Source organism: Aulonocara sp. 'chitande type north' Nkhata Bay, linkage group LG23, assembly GCF_057382095.1.
Source record: "Aulonocara sp. 'chitande type north' Nkhata Bay isolate Kocher_YH1m ecotype deep benthic linkage group LG23, A_spYH_male_GT1.1, whole genome shotgun sequence".
NCBI lineage: Eukaryota > Metazoa > Chordata > Actinopteri > Cichliformes > Cichlidae > Aulonocara > Aulonocara sp. 'chitande type north' Nkhata Bay.
In genome coordinates, this window is record NC_141365.1 from 17,869,542 (window position 1) to 17,885,787 (window position 16,246).

A 16,246-nucleotide genomic window follows, 5' to 3' on the forward strand; every position below is an offset into this window, starting at 1 on the left:
ACCAACAATTAACTAATTTATAAACAAAATACAACCATTTCCAAAAATTAGCACTAAGTAATTTTACCACAAAGATATATATCTAAAACATAAATGCCTCTGCAAAGCAATACAAGTCAATTCAAGGCTCAGTAATACAAGACTCACTGTTCCCAGGAACTATTATCAGTTAGCCTGCAGTATTTCATAAAGGGACCCAAAAATCTGCATTGTGTTTCCTGTTTATGCAGTGATGAATTCTTAAATGGCACTATAGAGCAGGTACAGGTGTTTAGGAGAGATAAGAAACCCACCTCCCTACTAGCACCTCCACTTCCTCCACCAAACCTGACACTCTTAAAGGGCTTTAACCACTACAAGAAAATGGTGATAGTTATTTCCTTGTGCCAGCCTGTCAGTCATTCTCCATTTCATATTTAAACCACAGACATTTTGTGAGATGAAGAATGATGAAGGGATGTAGGGCGGAGGGCTCAGCTTCTTAGACTGGATATGACAACAAAAAGCACGAGCAGATGATCCAGGTGTATAATTATCACGTCAAAACCAGAAAGTGATAAAGCTGGAGCAAAAATGTAGACGTATGAACACAGACTGGGTAACACTCCATTGAAAAATGAGTTTCTTCCTTTAGGTCAAAACAAATTTTAAAACGTATAAACACTCTGCCTCCTTTACTGTTTTGTAAAATTACTATAACATTTTTTTTTTCTGTTAACATGAGATCTACATGTTGAAAAAAGACCAGAGGGGGAATTTTCACAGCTACATATTTTAGCTCAAGATTCTGTTTTAAAAGACTAAAAGATTTCATATGATATTAGGCAGGTTATTATTATTATCATCATTATTATTATTATTGTTACTGACTTAGAGGGTCTGGACTACCTGGACTTTTGTTTGCTAATAAAAAAAAAGTCTAGTTAGAAGTAATTAAGCAAGCAACCCTACAAGTAACAATACATTAGTGGGTGCTACTTAACCTAACAAACCATTAAAAAAAGATAGCATTCTTTTGACAGTACAAATTAAGTTTTAAACTATTTATTTAGTAAGTCCTATATTTCAAATGTTTCTATCAAAGCTTGATGACTTGGAACACCAGTGTGCTAGATAAGGCAAGGTTTAGCCAAACAAGACTCAGTTAAAGACCCTAAACGTGGAGTCTCAGGCACTTCTCACACCCACAAAGCCAGTAAATGAAACTAAAAGCAGCACCAGGACCAAAGGATACGTTTATAGTAAATTCACAGAATAATTCATCTCAACTCTCAGTTGCTTGTTACCTTTTTTTTCCTTCATGCATCAGACTAAACTTTGATATAGTGTTATTATAATAAATACATTAATTTTCATAATCATTTATTTATGTCAGTATTTTCCAACAATACTTAATTTACCCTGACATGTTTATTATCAATTAGCATGACACCAGAGTAACTCTGAATGTCACATTGGCACAAACATGATTTTTCTTCTGACCTTATTTTGCCACATTTTTTCCAGCTTCCACGCACATACACAATATGTGAAACACATAGAACCTCACGATTTGTACCCCCATATAGTATCACCTCTCAGAGGACACAGACATTGTTAAACTTAGGCAGGAAATTAGTTTTGCGACATAATGTATGACACACAGCAGTCGACAGCCCTCCCTGATCGCCCTGCCCTTCAAAACTGATGGATACTAATATGCCACTACATGAAAATGTGTCATGGCAGAAACAAATGGAAACGCAAAAATACAAAAAGATCGAGAGAGGAAATGGAGCAAAAATGACCCTCAAATCTATCAGAGGAGGTTCAAAAGGCAGAAACAATGTTTCTAAAAATGCCTGATCTTCTCATGCCTTGTACCTATACACTGACATCAACCTCTGCTAGGAGAATAACCTCTTTGTCAGAGAATGCGCTCTGTGAACACGCAAAGAAAATGAATTTAAGTCATTGTTTCTTTCTCTCCTGTCCGTTTTCTTTCCCCATAGTTTCAGACACCCAGCAGTCACTGAAAGGAAAAAAAAGGGGTTTTCCTATTTCTGCCTCCAAAGACACTTTAGGGTCCTGGACATGAGTGCATTGTTCAGTGGAGCAAGGCATGTCCTGCTGCAAATGAAGACCAAAATCCATCCTCCAGGCTGAATTATTAACAACACACATACCCAAGAATCTCACTGTCCACAAGAGAGAAGAGGGGTGGAACAAAGAGAGGAGTAGGGAAGACTAATGGAGGAAGGAAGAGAAAGGGGTAAAGAGAATACAAGATTGGTTGGCTCAATGCTTGGCCCTTTTCTGTACTTCAGAGGAGTATATAGAGGCCCACGCTTAGCAGAAAGGTCAACCAACAACTGGAATGCCCAACAGGTCCTCAGACCCAGTGGAACAACCTATTTTCACGTTTGAACGTGTTCAGTATTATTAGGTCATTAGGTATTTTAACATGCTGTGTTCTTCTTTAGCACTTTTTTTTAATGCAGGGTAATCCAAAACACTTTAATATCCTTCATGCTAAGACTATATAGCACTTTTCTACTCTACCTAAGCATTCATAATTAAACATTTGGTTTCAAAAACAAAACAACTCAAATTATTCAAAAAATAAACGACTATTTTTGTGTACATTAAAGTTAAATTAGTGTTTGATGGAAAGATTTTTTTTTTAAAAATCATCTCTGTCCACAGACTCATATGAAGATTAATATTGCATGAGAATTAAGCTACTGGCATTTTGAACATAGCCATCAAACAACCTCTGCTAATATTTGGGCCTTCATATCAGGTTTTATATTTCAGCTTGCTTAATGAAATTTGCATGTACTACACATGCAATCAGCAAGTTAGAGAAAACAGTCAAATAATCCTAAGGACAAAAGAAAACACACACACATATGGATACACACACAAAAATGGAGCAGACCGCTTTCTGCATCCACCCGCTGTGAATTATGACACTTTAAATGGTCAAGTAATACTACAGTGGTGACAGTGAACCAGTTTCATAATATTAAAATAAAGAGCACTTCATTTTGTCCTGAGGCAGAGCAATGAAATAAAAATAAAACCCAACAACTGTGAGAAATTCTGTTGGGAATAAAAGAATCTTTGTAAAAGTAAAACATGGCTATTATTATCATTATGTAAGCATTTAGTGTAATAAACTCTCCTTCCATTCTTGAAGCTCTGTTTTGCAACAAAATCGATTCATCAAAAACCCACAACAGTCTTTATTTCTAGTTAAGTGTGTTACATTATTATAAACTCTTGTATCTCTATTAGGATCTGGTAGAAACATAATTTTTGTATTTTCAGTAATCCTATTGGTCAGCAGTTAGGCTACTGACTGGCTTTGATAACAGTCGATTTGCTCTGGATTCAGAATAAGTGACCAGAGGGATAAATTGGATAAATTCAGGTTAAAAGTGAGACAGTTCACTGATACCTGAAAACGGGAGGTTCAAAGAGATACCGTGATAAAATCAAAGTAGCAAAACAAGTGTTTACTTTGGCATTACCTTTCACTTTAGATGTTCATCCTCTTTATAGTTCAAACATCGCGTTTGATAAAAACAGAATGACTCTTCTTGCTTTCCTTTGCTTCTCTTCTTCATTTTTTGGAATGTTTCCATGTACTAATTTTGTTGACTGCAAACAGTCGATGCATTTCAAGTTATTTCTTCCTTCTGGATCTAAAGAAGGTTCCTTTTTCTGCTTCTATATCAAACTATAAACAGTCTGCCTATCTTGTGTTGTTTTAGAAATATGTTCCCACAATGGGAGCAGTAGTAAGAGAACACTTAAGGTGGCCACTTTTCCAGGCAGCACAGTGGGGACATAACAAAGGCGGCTGTGGGAGTCAATAAAGAGGCCAGGAATAGCAAGAAGATATCTCTGAGAGAAGTAAAGAATCCTGAAGAGAATAACAAATGAAAAGAAGGCCTTTTTTTCTGGTTTGGTTTCTTTTTTGTTCAGTCTGTGGAAGACTTCAAAATTTCTGAAAAAACAACATTGATCCCTGAAGTGACCTGGCATTGTCCATTATATTTCTGGTGTATTTGATTGCTATTGTTTACACTGTATTAAAAAAAATAACATTGAAAGACCTTTCTTAAACTTAGACAAAAGCACATTTTTTATTTGTTCTTTTTTTTTGAGGTATTTCCGTTGATGAGCTGAGCTTGCGCATCAGATATAGTACTCATCAGTTCATATTCTTTTACAAAGTTCTTTTTGGTTTGTCCTCTCTATTATGTTGTTCACTTTTTCCAAACTGCTTCTCCTGTTAATAACACATGTGCTGCTCAAATGCTATGTACTGATTTCTGTGAAGATATCAAGCCACTGGAAAATCGCTGGTCAAAGAATTGCCTCTTATGTCTCCAAATATGCTATGTCTGCTGCCCACTATTCTTCTATTGTGCCTGGTTTTGTAACATTACATGTTTAATTTGCTTTGCATTCCAATGTTAGCTGTCATGTTATGGTTGTGCATGTGCTTGTGTTGAAGTTATGTTATTGCGTTGAATTTTTGTCAAATGTTTGCTGCATGCTTGCATTTTGGTATTTCTTTAGTTTGGTAAATGGCCTGTATTTGTATAGCGCTTTCCTAGTCCCTAAGGACCCCAAAGCGCTTTACACAACCAGTCATCGACCCATTCACACACTGGTGATGGCAAGCTACATTGTAGCCACAGCCACCCTGGGGCGCACTGAGGCTGCCAGACACTGGCGCCACCGGGCCCTCTGACCACCACAAGTGAAGTGTCTTGTCCAAGACTGTCCAAGCCGGGGCTCGAACCGGCAACCTTCCGATTACAAGGCGAACTCCCAACTCTTGAGCCATGATCGCCCCACAAATGGTCCCAAATTAAAGACTGCTGAGTGAAATTACGATCACTTGTTTGCACTAATATTATGATTTTGTGTGTTTTGCATAAGCAACTAATCTCTGTGGTCTCTAAAGTTTATAGACTGTATAAAAACAGTAGCCACCAGGACATCACCTGCTGCGTGTGAACATTGAATCTTCAACATTAGCAGCAATATTAAAATAACTTTTGTTGAGTATTCCTAATTTATCTGCTAATGCTAGCGAGCTAGCTTAGTAAGCAAGCTACATTCATAAACAGTATGAATGCAATAAAATACACACATTGGCTAGTTAGCACTAATTAAGAAAATGCTAAAATTCCGTTCACCAAAACTGAAGGACAAGCCTCTTCAATTCAATTCAATTTTATTTATACAGCACCAAATAACAACAACAGTCACCTCAACGTGCTTTATATTGTAAGGTAGACCCTACAATAATACAGTACTTCTTGGAAGGTTTGTACTACAAAGTAAGCCATAGTATTTATTAGACAGTCCATTAAAAAATGTTCCAAACGACAACAGCACACATACACAGTAAGTGTGTTCAGTGTATGACAATACAACATCTAAATGTCCATATTGTTTGTTGTTTGCATCAGACCTTAAACATATTATTTAATGCAAAGATGGACATTTTAACATGGGACTCTGTTACAACCAGCTGCATGGTACCTACAGATGTTTTTGCCACTTGCATACATATTTCAGCTCAGGAGGTTGCCCATTGCCAGAATCAGCAAAATACCGAAATTTGCACTTACTACGACTTTAATATTCCCTCAGACCAACATTTCATTGGTGGGACGTTTTTCTCAATGGGAAAAGAGCTACATAATAGTAATTTAAAATTTTAAAACAAAAAAGAGTGATTCACAAAAAAACAAAAACAAACTAAATAGTAGTAGTAAACTAAATAGCATTAAATAAGTATATTAAACAATTATCAACATTTCTTGCAATATAAACTGTAATTTTTAGTGCATATACAAATTTTGTAATGAGCTAGCAGAACCCAATATAAAGCTCTGCTTTATAAGTTTCATTCTTGAATCAAACTACATTGTAGCATCACACTCAAAAAGAACAACAGCTGTTCTATACAATGTTCTGCATATTCTTGACCAGAATTCAGAAGCCCTGCCAACACCACCGCCACCAAACACACACACAGACAGAAACATCTTCCTCCACTATTTACCAATTTAACAATGAAGGCTGCTTCTAACAGCTTGGACGAGTTTACGGACACTGTCACCTCCTATATCCACTTCTGTGAGGACAGCATCGTGCCATCACGCACCAGGGTGAGTTATAACAATGACAAACCCTGGTTTACTCCTAAACTCAAAAAGCTGTGGCTGGAAAAGAGAAAGGCGTTCAGAAGCGGAGACAGGGACTGCTACAGAGAGGCCAAGTACAGGTTCACTAAAGAAGTGGACATTGCTAAACACCAGCACTCTGAGAAGATGCAGCAGCAGATCTCAGAGAATGACTCGGCCTCTGTGTGGAAAGGTTTTAGGAATATCACCAACTACAAGCCTAAAACCCCCCACTCCACTGATGACTTGCTCTTAGCCAACACCCTTAACGACTTTTACTGCCGTTTTGACGAGCCATCAGGCAGCCTTCACACCTCCAACGGCCCCAACAATAGAGGCACTTTGGACACTCATTCCCCCACCTCTCCCCCCTCCATAGAGCCATCACCACCTTCAAACTGTTCACCTACAACACCCCCCTCCTCACCCCACACAAAAGAGGATTTCACACCACCTCCTCCCACCACAACTCTTCATATTCATGAAGCAGATGTGAGGAAGCAGTTTAGGAGTCTGAATGCTCGGAAAGCTCCCGGCCCAGACGGCATGTCCCCTGCCACCCTCAGACACTGTGCAAACGAGCTGGCCCCAGTGTTTTCTGGCATTTTCAACTCCTCACTGCAGGCATGTCATGTGCCTGCCTGCTTCAAGTCCTCTACCATAATCCCTATCCCCAAGAAACCTAGGATCACTGGACTAAATGACTACAGACCCGTGGCTCTGACATCTGTGGTCATGAAGTCATTTGAGCGCCTGGTTCTCTCCTATCTCAAGACCCTCACGGCCCCCCTCCTGGACCCCCTGCAGTTTGCATACAGAGCCAACAGGTCTGTAGACGACGCCATCAACATGGCCCTACACTTCATCCTGCAGCATCTGGACTCCCCAGGAACCTACGCCAGGATCCTGTTTGTGGACTTCAGCTCTGCCTTCAACACCATCCTTCCAGACCATCTCCGAGGCAAGCTTTCCCAGATGAATGTGCCTGATCCCATCTGCCGGTGGATCACTGACTTCCTGACGGACAGGAAGCAGCATGTGAGGCTGGGAAAGAATGTCTCGGACTCCCGGACCATCAGCACCGGCTCCCCTCAGGGCTGTGTTCTTTCTCCTCTGCTCTTCTCCCTGTACACCAACTGCTGCACCTCCACCCACCAGTCTGTCAAGCTAATCAAGTTCGCAGATGACACCACCGTTATTGGGCTCATCTCGGACGGGGATGAGTCTGCCTACAGGAGGGAGGTTGAACGTCTGGTGTCCTGGTGCAGCCACAACAACCTGGTGCTGAATGCCCAGAAGACAGTGGAGATTATTGTGGACTTCAGGAGCACACAGCCCCACTCCCCCCCATCATCCTGACTGACACCCCCATCACCTCTGTGGACTCATTCCGCTTCCTGGGTACCACCATCACCCAGGACCTGAAGTGGGAGCCCACCATCACCTCCGTCATCAAGAAAGCCCAGCAGAGGATGTACTTCCTGAGGCAGCTGAAGAAATTCAACCTGCCAACACGGACGATGATGCAGTTTTACACTGCAATCATCGAGTCCATCCTCACCTCCTCCATCACCGTGTGGTACGCTGGAGCCACTATCAGGGACAAACAGAGACTGCAGCGTGTTGTGCGCTCTGCTGAGAAGGTGATTGGCTGCAGACTCCCATCTCTGCAGGACCTGTACACCTCCAGGACATTGCGGCGTGCAGCCCGGATCTCAGCTGACCCTTCTCACCCTGGACACAGTCTGTTTGACCTGCTCCCCTCAGGCAGGAGGCTCCGGTCCATTCGCACCAGAACCTCTCGCCATAAGAACAGTTTCTTCCCCTCTGCTGTTGGACACATGAACAATAACCATATGACTGTTCCCACCACTAACACATGACCCCACGCTGTGTCACTGCATCATTTCATGTTTGGCACTGATCACCACCTGCACTCATGTATATATCTTTCTACGTAGCACTCTTAATTCTTATTCTTACTTTTATTTTATTTTTTTTCATGTCTATTTAAGTGCTATTTATGACACTATGTTTGCACTGAAGCACCGCAGCAATTTCCTAATGTTGTAAACCTCAACATCTGGCAATAAACCCCATTCTGATTCTGATTCTGATTCTGATTCTGATTCTGAACAACATAAATTGGATCAGATGAAAACATAGCGTTTGTGCTCCCTGCCTGCACCCTACATGGACGCCATTTTCTTTCTGCCTGAAGATTTGTAAAATATTGTTACTACTATAGTTTAAAAAATATCTACAATGTTACATAAAACTATTTAATATTTGCTGAAAATGACACATGGTGGATGAATTTTTCAAACCATTCCTAAGATGTTTAGATGCATTTTAATCTGGCCCTCTTAGCTACTGTAACGCCAGTATTGAGGAGTTCCTTGTTACTTGTCAGCATGAGGCGAGAGATGTTCCTCTATATCTCTTGCCAAAGTGTGTTTGTGATAGGATACCCTGTTACTTTCCTTTAAAGTCTTGCCTTCCTATCCACTGGCATTTTTCATGAGATAATGCAGTGCAGAATTATACAGTATATGGACATTACACCTAGGATACTGGGCATTTGTTCTGTCTTAGTTACAAGTGCCACTAATCTGGTTTAATGATAGGCCACATGTTGGGGAGTAAGAGGCATACAGATGGTGAGAGCCAAGCAGAGAGGCATCATTTACATGCATACACCCTCCCGCTAATTACATTATACTACAACTTGACAAGTATGCCATGATGATGGATAAATGTTTTCTCCTTGTTAACACCTTGTGACAAAATGCTTGTGAATTATATGTCTGTATTTATTTGATCATAAAGTACTGCAAGTTATTAAGTTATTCCTGTAAGACATATTAGAGCTTTTTCTCTTTATGATTAAAATGCAGAAATATGCATTAGCTCAGCTCACACTGCCATTTATAGCAACAGCATAGCTTTACATTCATTTTCATTAGGTTTTCAAATACAAATGACTTAAAAAAAAGTGCTTCACCTGTCTCAGGTCTCTTTCCTGTGTATTTCTTTGTTTCTGTAACTCCCCTGCACTCTCCTTGATATGGGAAAAGCATATTGAAGGAGCGTCTCTTGTTGTCATGCCATCCTACTTGGTAACAAAGTGTTGGCTTGAATGGGCTGACAGGTCGTGAAAATTTCATCAGCATGAGAAATGCCTGTTTTCCCCTCAACTTTCTGTTTACTGCTATCAATAATTTGTGAACAACAAACAGCAGATGTCTCACCCCCACCCAACAAAAGCTCTGTAGTTGTCTGTGCGTGCGTGTGCATGTGCCGCAACTTGTATGTGTGTACTTGTTTGAGCATCAGCAAGAGCTTGTGTGTGTGTGTGTTCATAAAACAGATGTTCCCTACTGCTGGAAGCAGTCAAAGATGGACTTTGAACACTGGAGCTAATTGTGAATTAATCAATCTATTACCATAGAGATGGAAGGAAAAAAGACAAGTACCAGTACCAGCTACAGGCAGGTTGCCAGCATAGTACTAGTAACTATATTATGGACAGGTTGACATCTGATTCCTTGACTATTTTTTAATATATTGAGGAATAATAACTGAATAACTGAAACACAAAGTATAAGAAGTTCTTATTTAATAAGAAGTTCTTGCCAAAATTAATGAATTTTATGCTGATAAAAGGGCAATGCTTAAAAAATGAGAATGTACTCACAAGTGCTGGAGTTGTTGTTGCTCTCAAGTGCTGCAGTAGGAGTACTGCTGAACACAAAGCACACAGGAAAGTTCTGTAAAAGAAAACAGGCAAAGGAAAATGTGTCTTTATTTAAAAAAAAAAGAAAAGTTTACAACTAATGTTATATGATGGCATGTATGGATTTTCTCTTAAAACCAGCTATGTAGCTACATCGCTATACCTAAAGCAAATAAAGTATGTAAATATGTTCTGAAGTTTGAAAGACAATGTTTCAAACCTGGGAAACCAAAAGATCTGACAAGAATCACTTTGTTGTGACTCAAATCCCAAGGCTTAGTTAACACATCACATGTTCCTGAACAATCAGGCATATCAGATATGTGTTCTCAAAGCAGATTTTAAGGATGGACTGGCCTTCTCTATATAAATACTTCTATATGGTCAGATCAAATGATGTATCCAGACATCATATAAGTATTTGAATGGGTTGCTGTGGTAATGACATAGGTGTCAGTAACATGCTCCCAGATATTCCTTGATAAATTGCCTTGTTCTGGTAGGTTAATTTCAGATTTTCTTGTTTTGAAGTCTCCCCGAAGACGGTGAGCAAAATATTTTGCTGTCGGGCCATTTGCTGTTTGTCTGCTCGCTGCTAATAGAGGCAACTAAGAGTTAAAAGCATATAAATTGTATTCTTTTTATATTGCATACACTTCCTTTGTACTTTGCACACTCAGTGCAGACTGAATGGTAAGGTCATGACAGATATAGTGTAGGTAAGTATTTGTCTCCTTGGTAGAACAATTGCTTAATCCACTGGCCACATCAGTTGGTGGTGGAGCAGAGCAGCTTATACTGTAGCACCAATTCCTGACCCGTGACACCCACACGATGGTGCAGGTGTTGATTACACAACATGTGGCCATCTGTGGAAAAAGTACATGCAATTACACTGCACTCTTTCCACAAACACACACACACACACACACACACACACACACAGGCATTTATGTATGCACACACAGCACTAGGCCTGCATGTGATGACATAAAATGCGCACACACACACACACACACACACACACACACACACACACACACACACACACACACACAGGCACACCCTGCAGGAACTCAAGGTATCAAAACATCTACTGCTGAGTCCACAGACAGACTAATACATCAGGTGTCAGGGGTCCTGGCCTCTGCAGCAGGACTGAGACAAGATGGAAGAATACTAACAATGAACAAAGGAAATGAAAGAGAGCAAAGATTTCACAATATCATGTATGCACCAGTGCAAAGTTTTCTACTTTTCTACACGTCTGATTGGTGCTCTATCACTGTTAACTCACCACAGCACAACATGACTTGAGCTATTCGTCAAGTTAAGTAAAAACAGCAAGAAAGTCCCCAGGGAGGTTTACATTTGACATTATTTTAGAGGAACTGTTATAGTTTGTGGCATTTGAGTGGAAGACAGGGATTTTGATGAAGCTGTAGGCCAAGACAGAGTGAAGAGAGAGCAAGAAAAGAAATACAAAACATCTGGGTGTCCTGCTGGGCAGATTTTGGAGGTCTGAAACATAAACATGAGAATCCATCTTTAAGTCACGAGGCAAGAAGACACACCTTTAGGCCTTTCCTCTTTGTGCATAAAGTGCAGCTCAGTTGGGTTTTGTGACAGCTTGTCAGCTTGTCTAATATCCTCTTCCTCCTCGTGGCAGGTCTTTTCAACACCAGCAAGGTGAGATTGTCTGGTTTTACAGGGCCACTTCTCAATTTTAAGAGAAATCTCAATTTTCCACCTGTCAGAATCTATTAGCTATCTATTTGTTTTTGATGTCATTTTTTTCTCACAATTTCTCACATTTTCATGCACAGTATAAGTGCAAGTACAAGTATATCTGTGCGTTCTTGTGTGAATTTGTGTGTGTCTGTGTTCATGTGCATGTCAGCCAATAAAGTTCATGAATCCAGTGTGTGTGTGTGTGTGTGTGTGTGTGTGTGTGTGTGTGTGTGTGTGTGTGAAAGAGATAAAGAGAGTCCCTATATAAACTACACAATCAAGTACCAGTTTGGCATTTTCTGTCACATTGCCAGGCATCAAACTGAAAACTATGACCAAAAATGTAATTTTATTACTACCAATCACTCTGGGTGAACACATAACGATATCAGAGATCATTCACAAATAAGTTCTGCAGTACAATTATTAGATATATACAGTTTGAGTATTTAAACTTTTATGTCTCTGAGAGAAACAGTGCACCTTTTACTCCACTATGTATATCTATGTGACAGCTGTAATTTCAAACAACTTCAGCGAAGATGAAGATGTTAAAATCTATAATCACAATGAATGATATCAGTCAGTAGTAGTAAATTGCGACTTTTGTAAGTAGGCCACTTTATTCACAGGCTGTTAAATATTGCTGTCACTGTTATTTCTGCCATTATGGTTCTCACATATGAATTCTTGGAAAGTGCCCACTGGACACGCACCAAGGGTCAACCTTCAGAGCTGAAAAAGTAACCAAACATTAAAATGGGGGAAAAAAACAAGTTTCTTTACGTGCCACCTGAGGCTGGCCCCAGGGTGTCAATCCCCATATTAAAATGTATACTAAAAAATGAAAAAAAAAATTCTTCGAATACTTTGTTAATGGAATATGAAAAATGCCACCAAAATCCAAATTTTGTTTTAGAAAAAATTAAAAACTGAGTTTGGGGCGTGGCCACATTGATCTTCAGCTGTCTGGATAAAGACGATCTGTGAGGCTTCATTCTCTGCTTTCAGTCATTAAACTTGACATTTTCATTGTGTGTTTGCTTTTTGAGCCTTTTGGGGGCATTTCTAATTGATTATCTCTCCAATATTATGACTTGCTGTGTGTTAAACACCTTACCAGAAGTTTCCACCTCAGTTTTGGTGAAATGTTTTATCAAGTCAACAACTTTGCAGTAGATTTACAGTTTATGAATGCAACCTGCAATCTAACCAAGCTAACTAGCATTAGCTGATAAATTAGCACTCCATCAGTTTACCATTATACGGTAACTTGTGTTTCCAAAAATCAATGCAGCAGATGCCAAAGCACTAACATTGATGCTTTAATGAATTACATGCATTGGCTCAATGTTGGTTAATGTAGTGACGGAGATGTGACCAAACTATGTCTCTCAAGCTTTGTAAAAAATTGCTGTAGTTGTTAGCGTATAAATACTAAAATGTAGATTTTAGTGCCTAAACCTGACCAAAGAGGAAAAACAGCAAGAAAAAATGTCACACTTTTTATCAGTAATAATCCGATTGGTAACACAAAGTTTAATTCATTCTGAATCCGCTGAAAAAAATTTCTGCAGGCTTTGAGGCTACAGGTCACCTTACAGCTTACAAATAGTATTGAACAGAGATTTGTGGAGGTACCATATGGACCTGTCCAGTAGTGATATGGCTATCAAAGACAGTAGCAGCCATTGAGCATGAAGGTCACAGCAAGCAGCAAGAAAGAAAATCAGTGTGAAAGCTAAGCATGCAGCAAGGTAAATGTGTTCAAAACATGGTTCACTGCTTTGTAGAGTTCTATGACAATGTCCTTTAAAGGTGACTAAAGGTCTAAGATGTGCCATATTGTTTGCATTACACTTTATCAACCGAGTTAACACACGTATCTGCCAGGGAGAATTTGGTAACATACAAAACATATAGCAATAAACAAAGAACATAAATGAATGAATTGATGAATGATCTTTATTGAACTAATAAAGATCATTCATTCAGTCAATAACAAACATAATACATAAACCATATTCTAGACACACATGCAACTTGTGAAACTGCATCATGATGATTTTGATAGTTCGGGGAAAAGAACTACCAAAAGCACAGCATCAAAGAAATCAGTGAAATGTTACCAAATATAAGAGCTTAGAAATTATAAATAGAGCTATCACATTTGTGCAGGGATAAATATGACATATCCAGGGACAAGTGTACACACACATGTCAGCTCACACACAAATATCCCGCTTAAACCCCCATCAGGACTGCCATTACTATCACTGGGCTTATTTATGTGGCTCCTCGGCACTGGAAGAAAAATAATGTAGCTGCTTTTCATAAAGTCTGTAATGGATCCCTAATGGATTTGTCAAATTGACTGGGGAGGAGAGGAGCTGCTTGGAGGGAGGGAAATGAACACAAAATGGTCTTTGATGAGTGTATGTGTGTAAAAGTACACGAGTCTAAGATATTTTGTATGTATGCCCCGGTTTGTTTCAGTCTTGATGCTATGCATGCTAAGCCGTTTCTGTTTCGTGCGCAGCTGTAATGAGTATTTTCTTCACGAAAATATGGAAAAGGAAGGGAGATTGAAGGCAGTTGTAGTTTTTAGCTGGTTTATTCCTCGGCAGTACCTTAATACTGACGTAAAAAAAAAAAAAGAGATTAGAGTTTCTTTTTAAAAAAGTGGTAATTTTAAAGTCTTAATCATTTACTGGAAGTCCTGAACTACACCGGAGGTGTAAAGTGGGCACCTGTGACAGTTATTGCAAATATCTCATTTCATCTGGAGAATACATCAGTGTACTGGATCACACTCCTAGTTCCCAGGATGATAAAAATGGGAAGATTGGTTCTTAGGGTTCAGTCAGGGAGTAGTGAGACTGCTCTCCTCCCCAGCATAGACAAAAAGCTTTTGTCTCCAAAGCATAGAACAAACTTCTAGAACCAAAACAGTTTTGTTACATTTAGTTACAAGGAAAAAGAAAGATGAAGGATCTTGGCAGTGCAATGAAACCTAAAGTTGTCCCTTTTGTGATATTTGCATATATCACTATCCTCAGGTTGTTGTTTTTTTTTTGTTTTGATTTTATTTGTTAAGCAATGAAAAAAAAAGAAAAACACAGCTTCTGACAGCTCACAATCTTTTGCGACTGTTGTTGTGATTTGGCGCTATATAAATAAAATTGAATTGAATTGAATATGTAATAATAATAAAATTACTCTTTTTACCAGCATTTTGTAGTGTTGCGATACCTATAAGTTGGATTTGCTATACAAATAAAACTATATTCAAAGATATATACACTTTTATTAACATTCATTTTTTAATGAATATTTGTCAGTGAATTTTACCATCTCTACACAATATCAATACACTGAATGAAGTAGCTTTAGTGTGTTGTGGAGCCAGCAGAACCATGTCTATGTAAATAGATAATTAAGTTATCCTTGGGAAAGAATGAAGTCTTCCTGTTACGACCTGTTGGTGTCACAGAAACATCCAGTTACTACATTCAAAATCACAGCGGTTTTCTCTCTTGGCAGTAATCTCTGCTCATGATCTATTGTAACTTGGAACAGTAAAACACAACTGATTCTAAGCAGGGCATGCAGACCGAATATATGATTTTGTTTGCCTTTAGATTCAGACAAACTGCAAAATGTAAAACCTTGACTTTTTTCTGGCTTTATGTAAATGAAACCCAGAGACAGGTACACTTCATCTGCAGCAATCACTTCTTTCATTTTTTCTACAATCACCAACAATTAAAGATAAGCATGCCCCTAATCATTACTTAACTGCGTGTGCCAACAGGTTATTAACATTGGTTATAAGGATATATTTCATAAAGGTGGTTTTCCTCCAACCCTAACATTAGTATTAAATATTTACCAGTGTTTATCTTACTTAAATACAGATCAAGCAAAACTCGGTTGATTATCCAATTCAGGGTCGCAGGGGGCCGGAGCCTGTTGTATTGTGGAAGTATTGAAATAAAATATGGCCCACACATCCCTAGCTTGATCTCAAGCACTTGCCGACTTCAGCATTCATAGACATGCATACTCCTTCACAGTGTTCACTCAACAGTCAGAAGTGTGCCCTGGCAGCAACTCAATTTGTCCGTTAACTAAAGGTCATTCCGACTGTGTTTTACCAAGGAGTCAGTATTTCAGAGCTCATTTGCTTCCTTCTACTTCTAGCCTGCAGCTCGGTGTTGAAGGCAACAGTTTAAAGACAGACAGAAAAAGAAAGCAAGAAAGAAAACGCTTTCACCTGACTGCAAATACGGGACAATTTCAGAAAATTGTGTAACTAAACAGACAGACAACCAAATAGTTGAAGCATGACTTTGATCATATGGTCTAAATCACTTCACGATATATCCAGCAGTTACATATATCTGAAAATGGTAGATGCATTTTTATAAGTATTTCAAAAATATATTTCAAAAGTTAAAGTGATTCTAATCAGGAGGACAAAGGAGGGGGGAACAGCTAAGCTGTAGTGCCTCTTCACCTCACGGTACAATACCTTGTGCAATACTTTTTGTAAATAGTCAACAGTGCAATAGACTCAATACTT

At 39.0% G+C, this 16,246-nt stretch overlaps 1 protein-coding gene across 1 annotated transcript in view; it reads right to left on the reverse strand.

Moving 5' to 3' along the window:
• The window catches only part of naaladl2 (N-acetylated alpha-linked acidic dipeptidase like 2), a 546,561-nt gene that overhangs the window by 433,130 nt on the left and 97,185 nt on the right, over positions 1-16,246 (reverse strand). Inside the window, exon 3 of the mRNA XM_086283107.1 lies at positions 9,892-9,964. The gene's annotated coding sequence lies outside the window, so the exon portion shown is untranslated. The remainder of the gene's footprint in view (positions 1-9,891; positions 9,965-16,246) is intronic.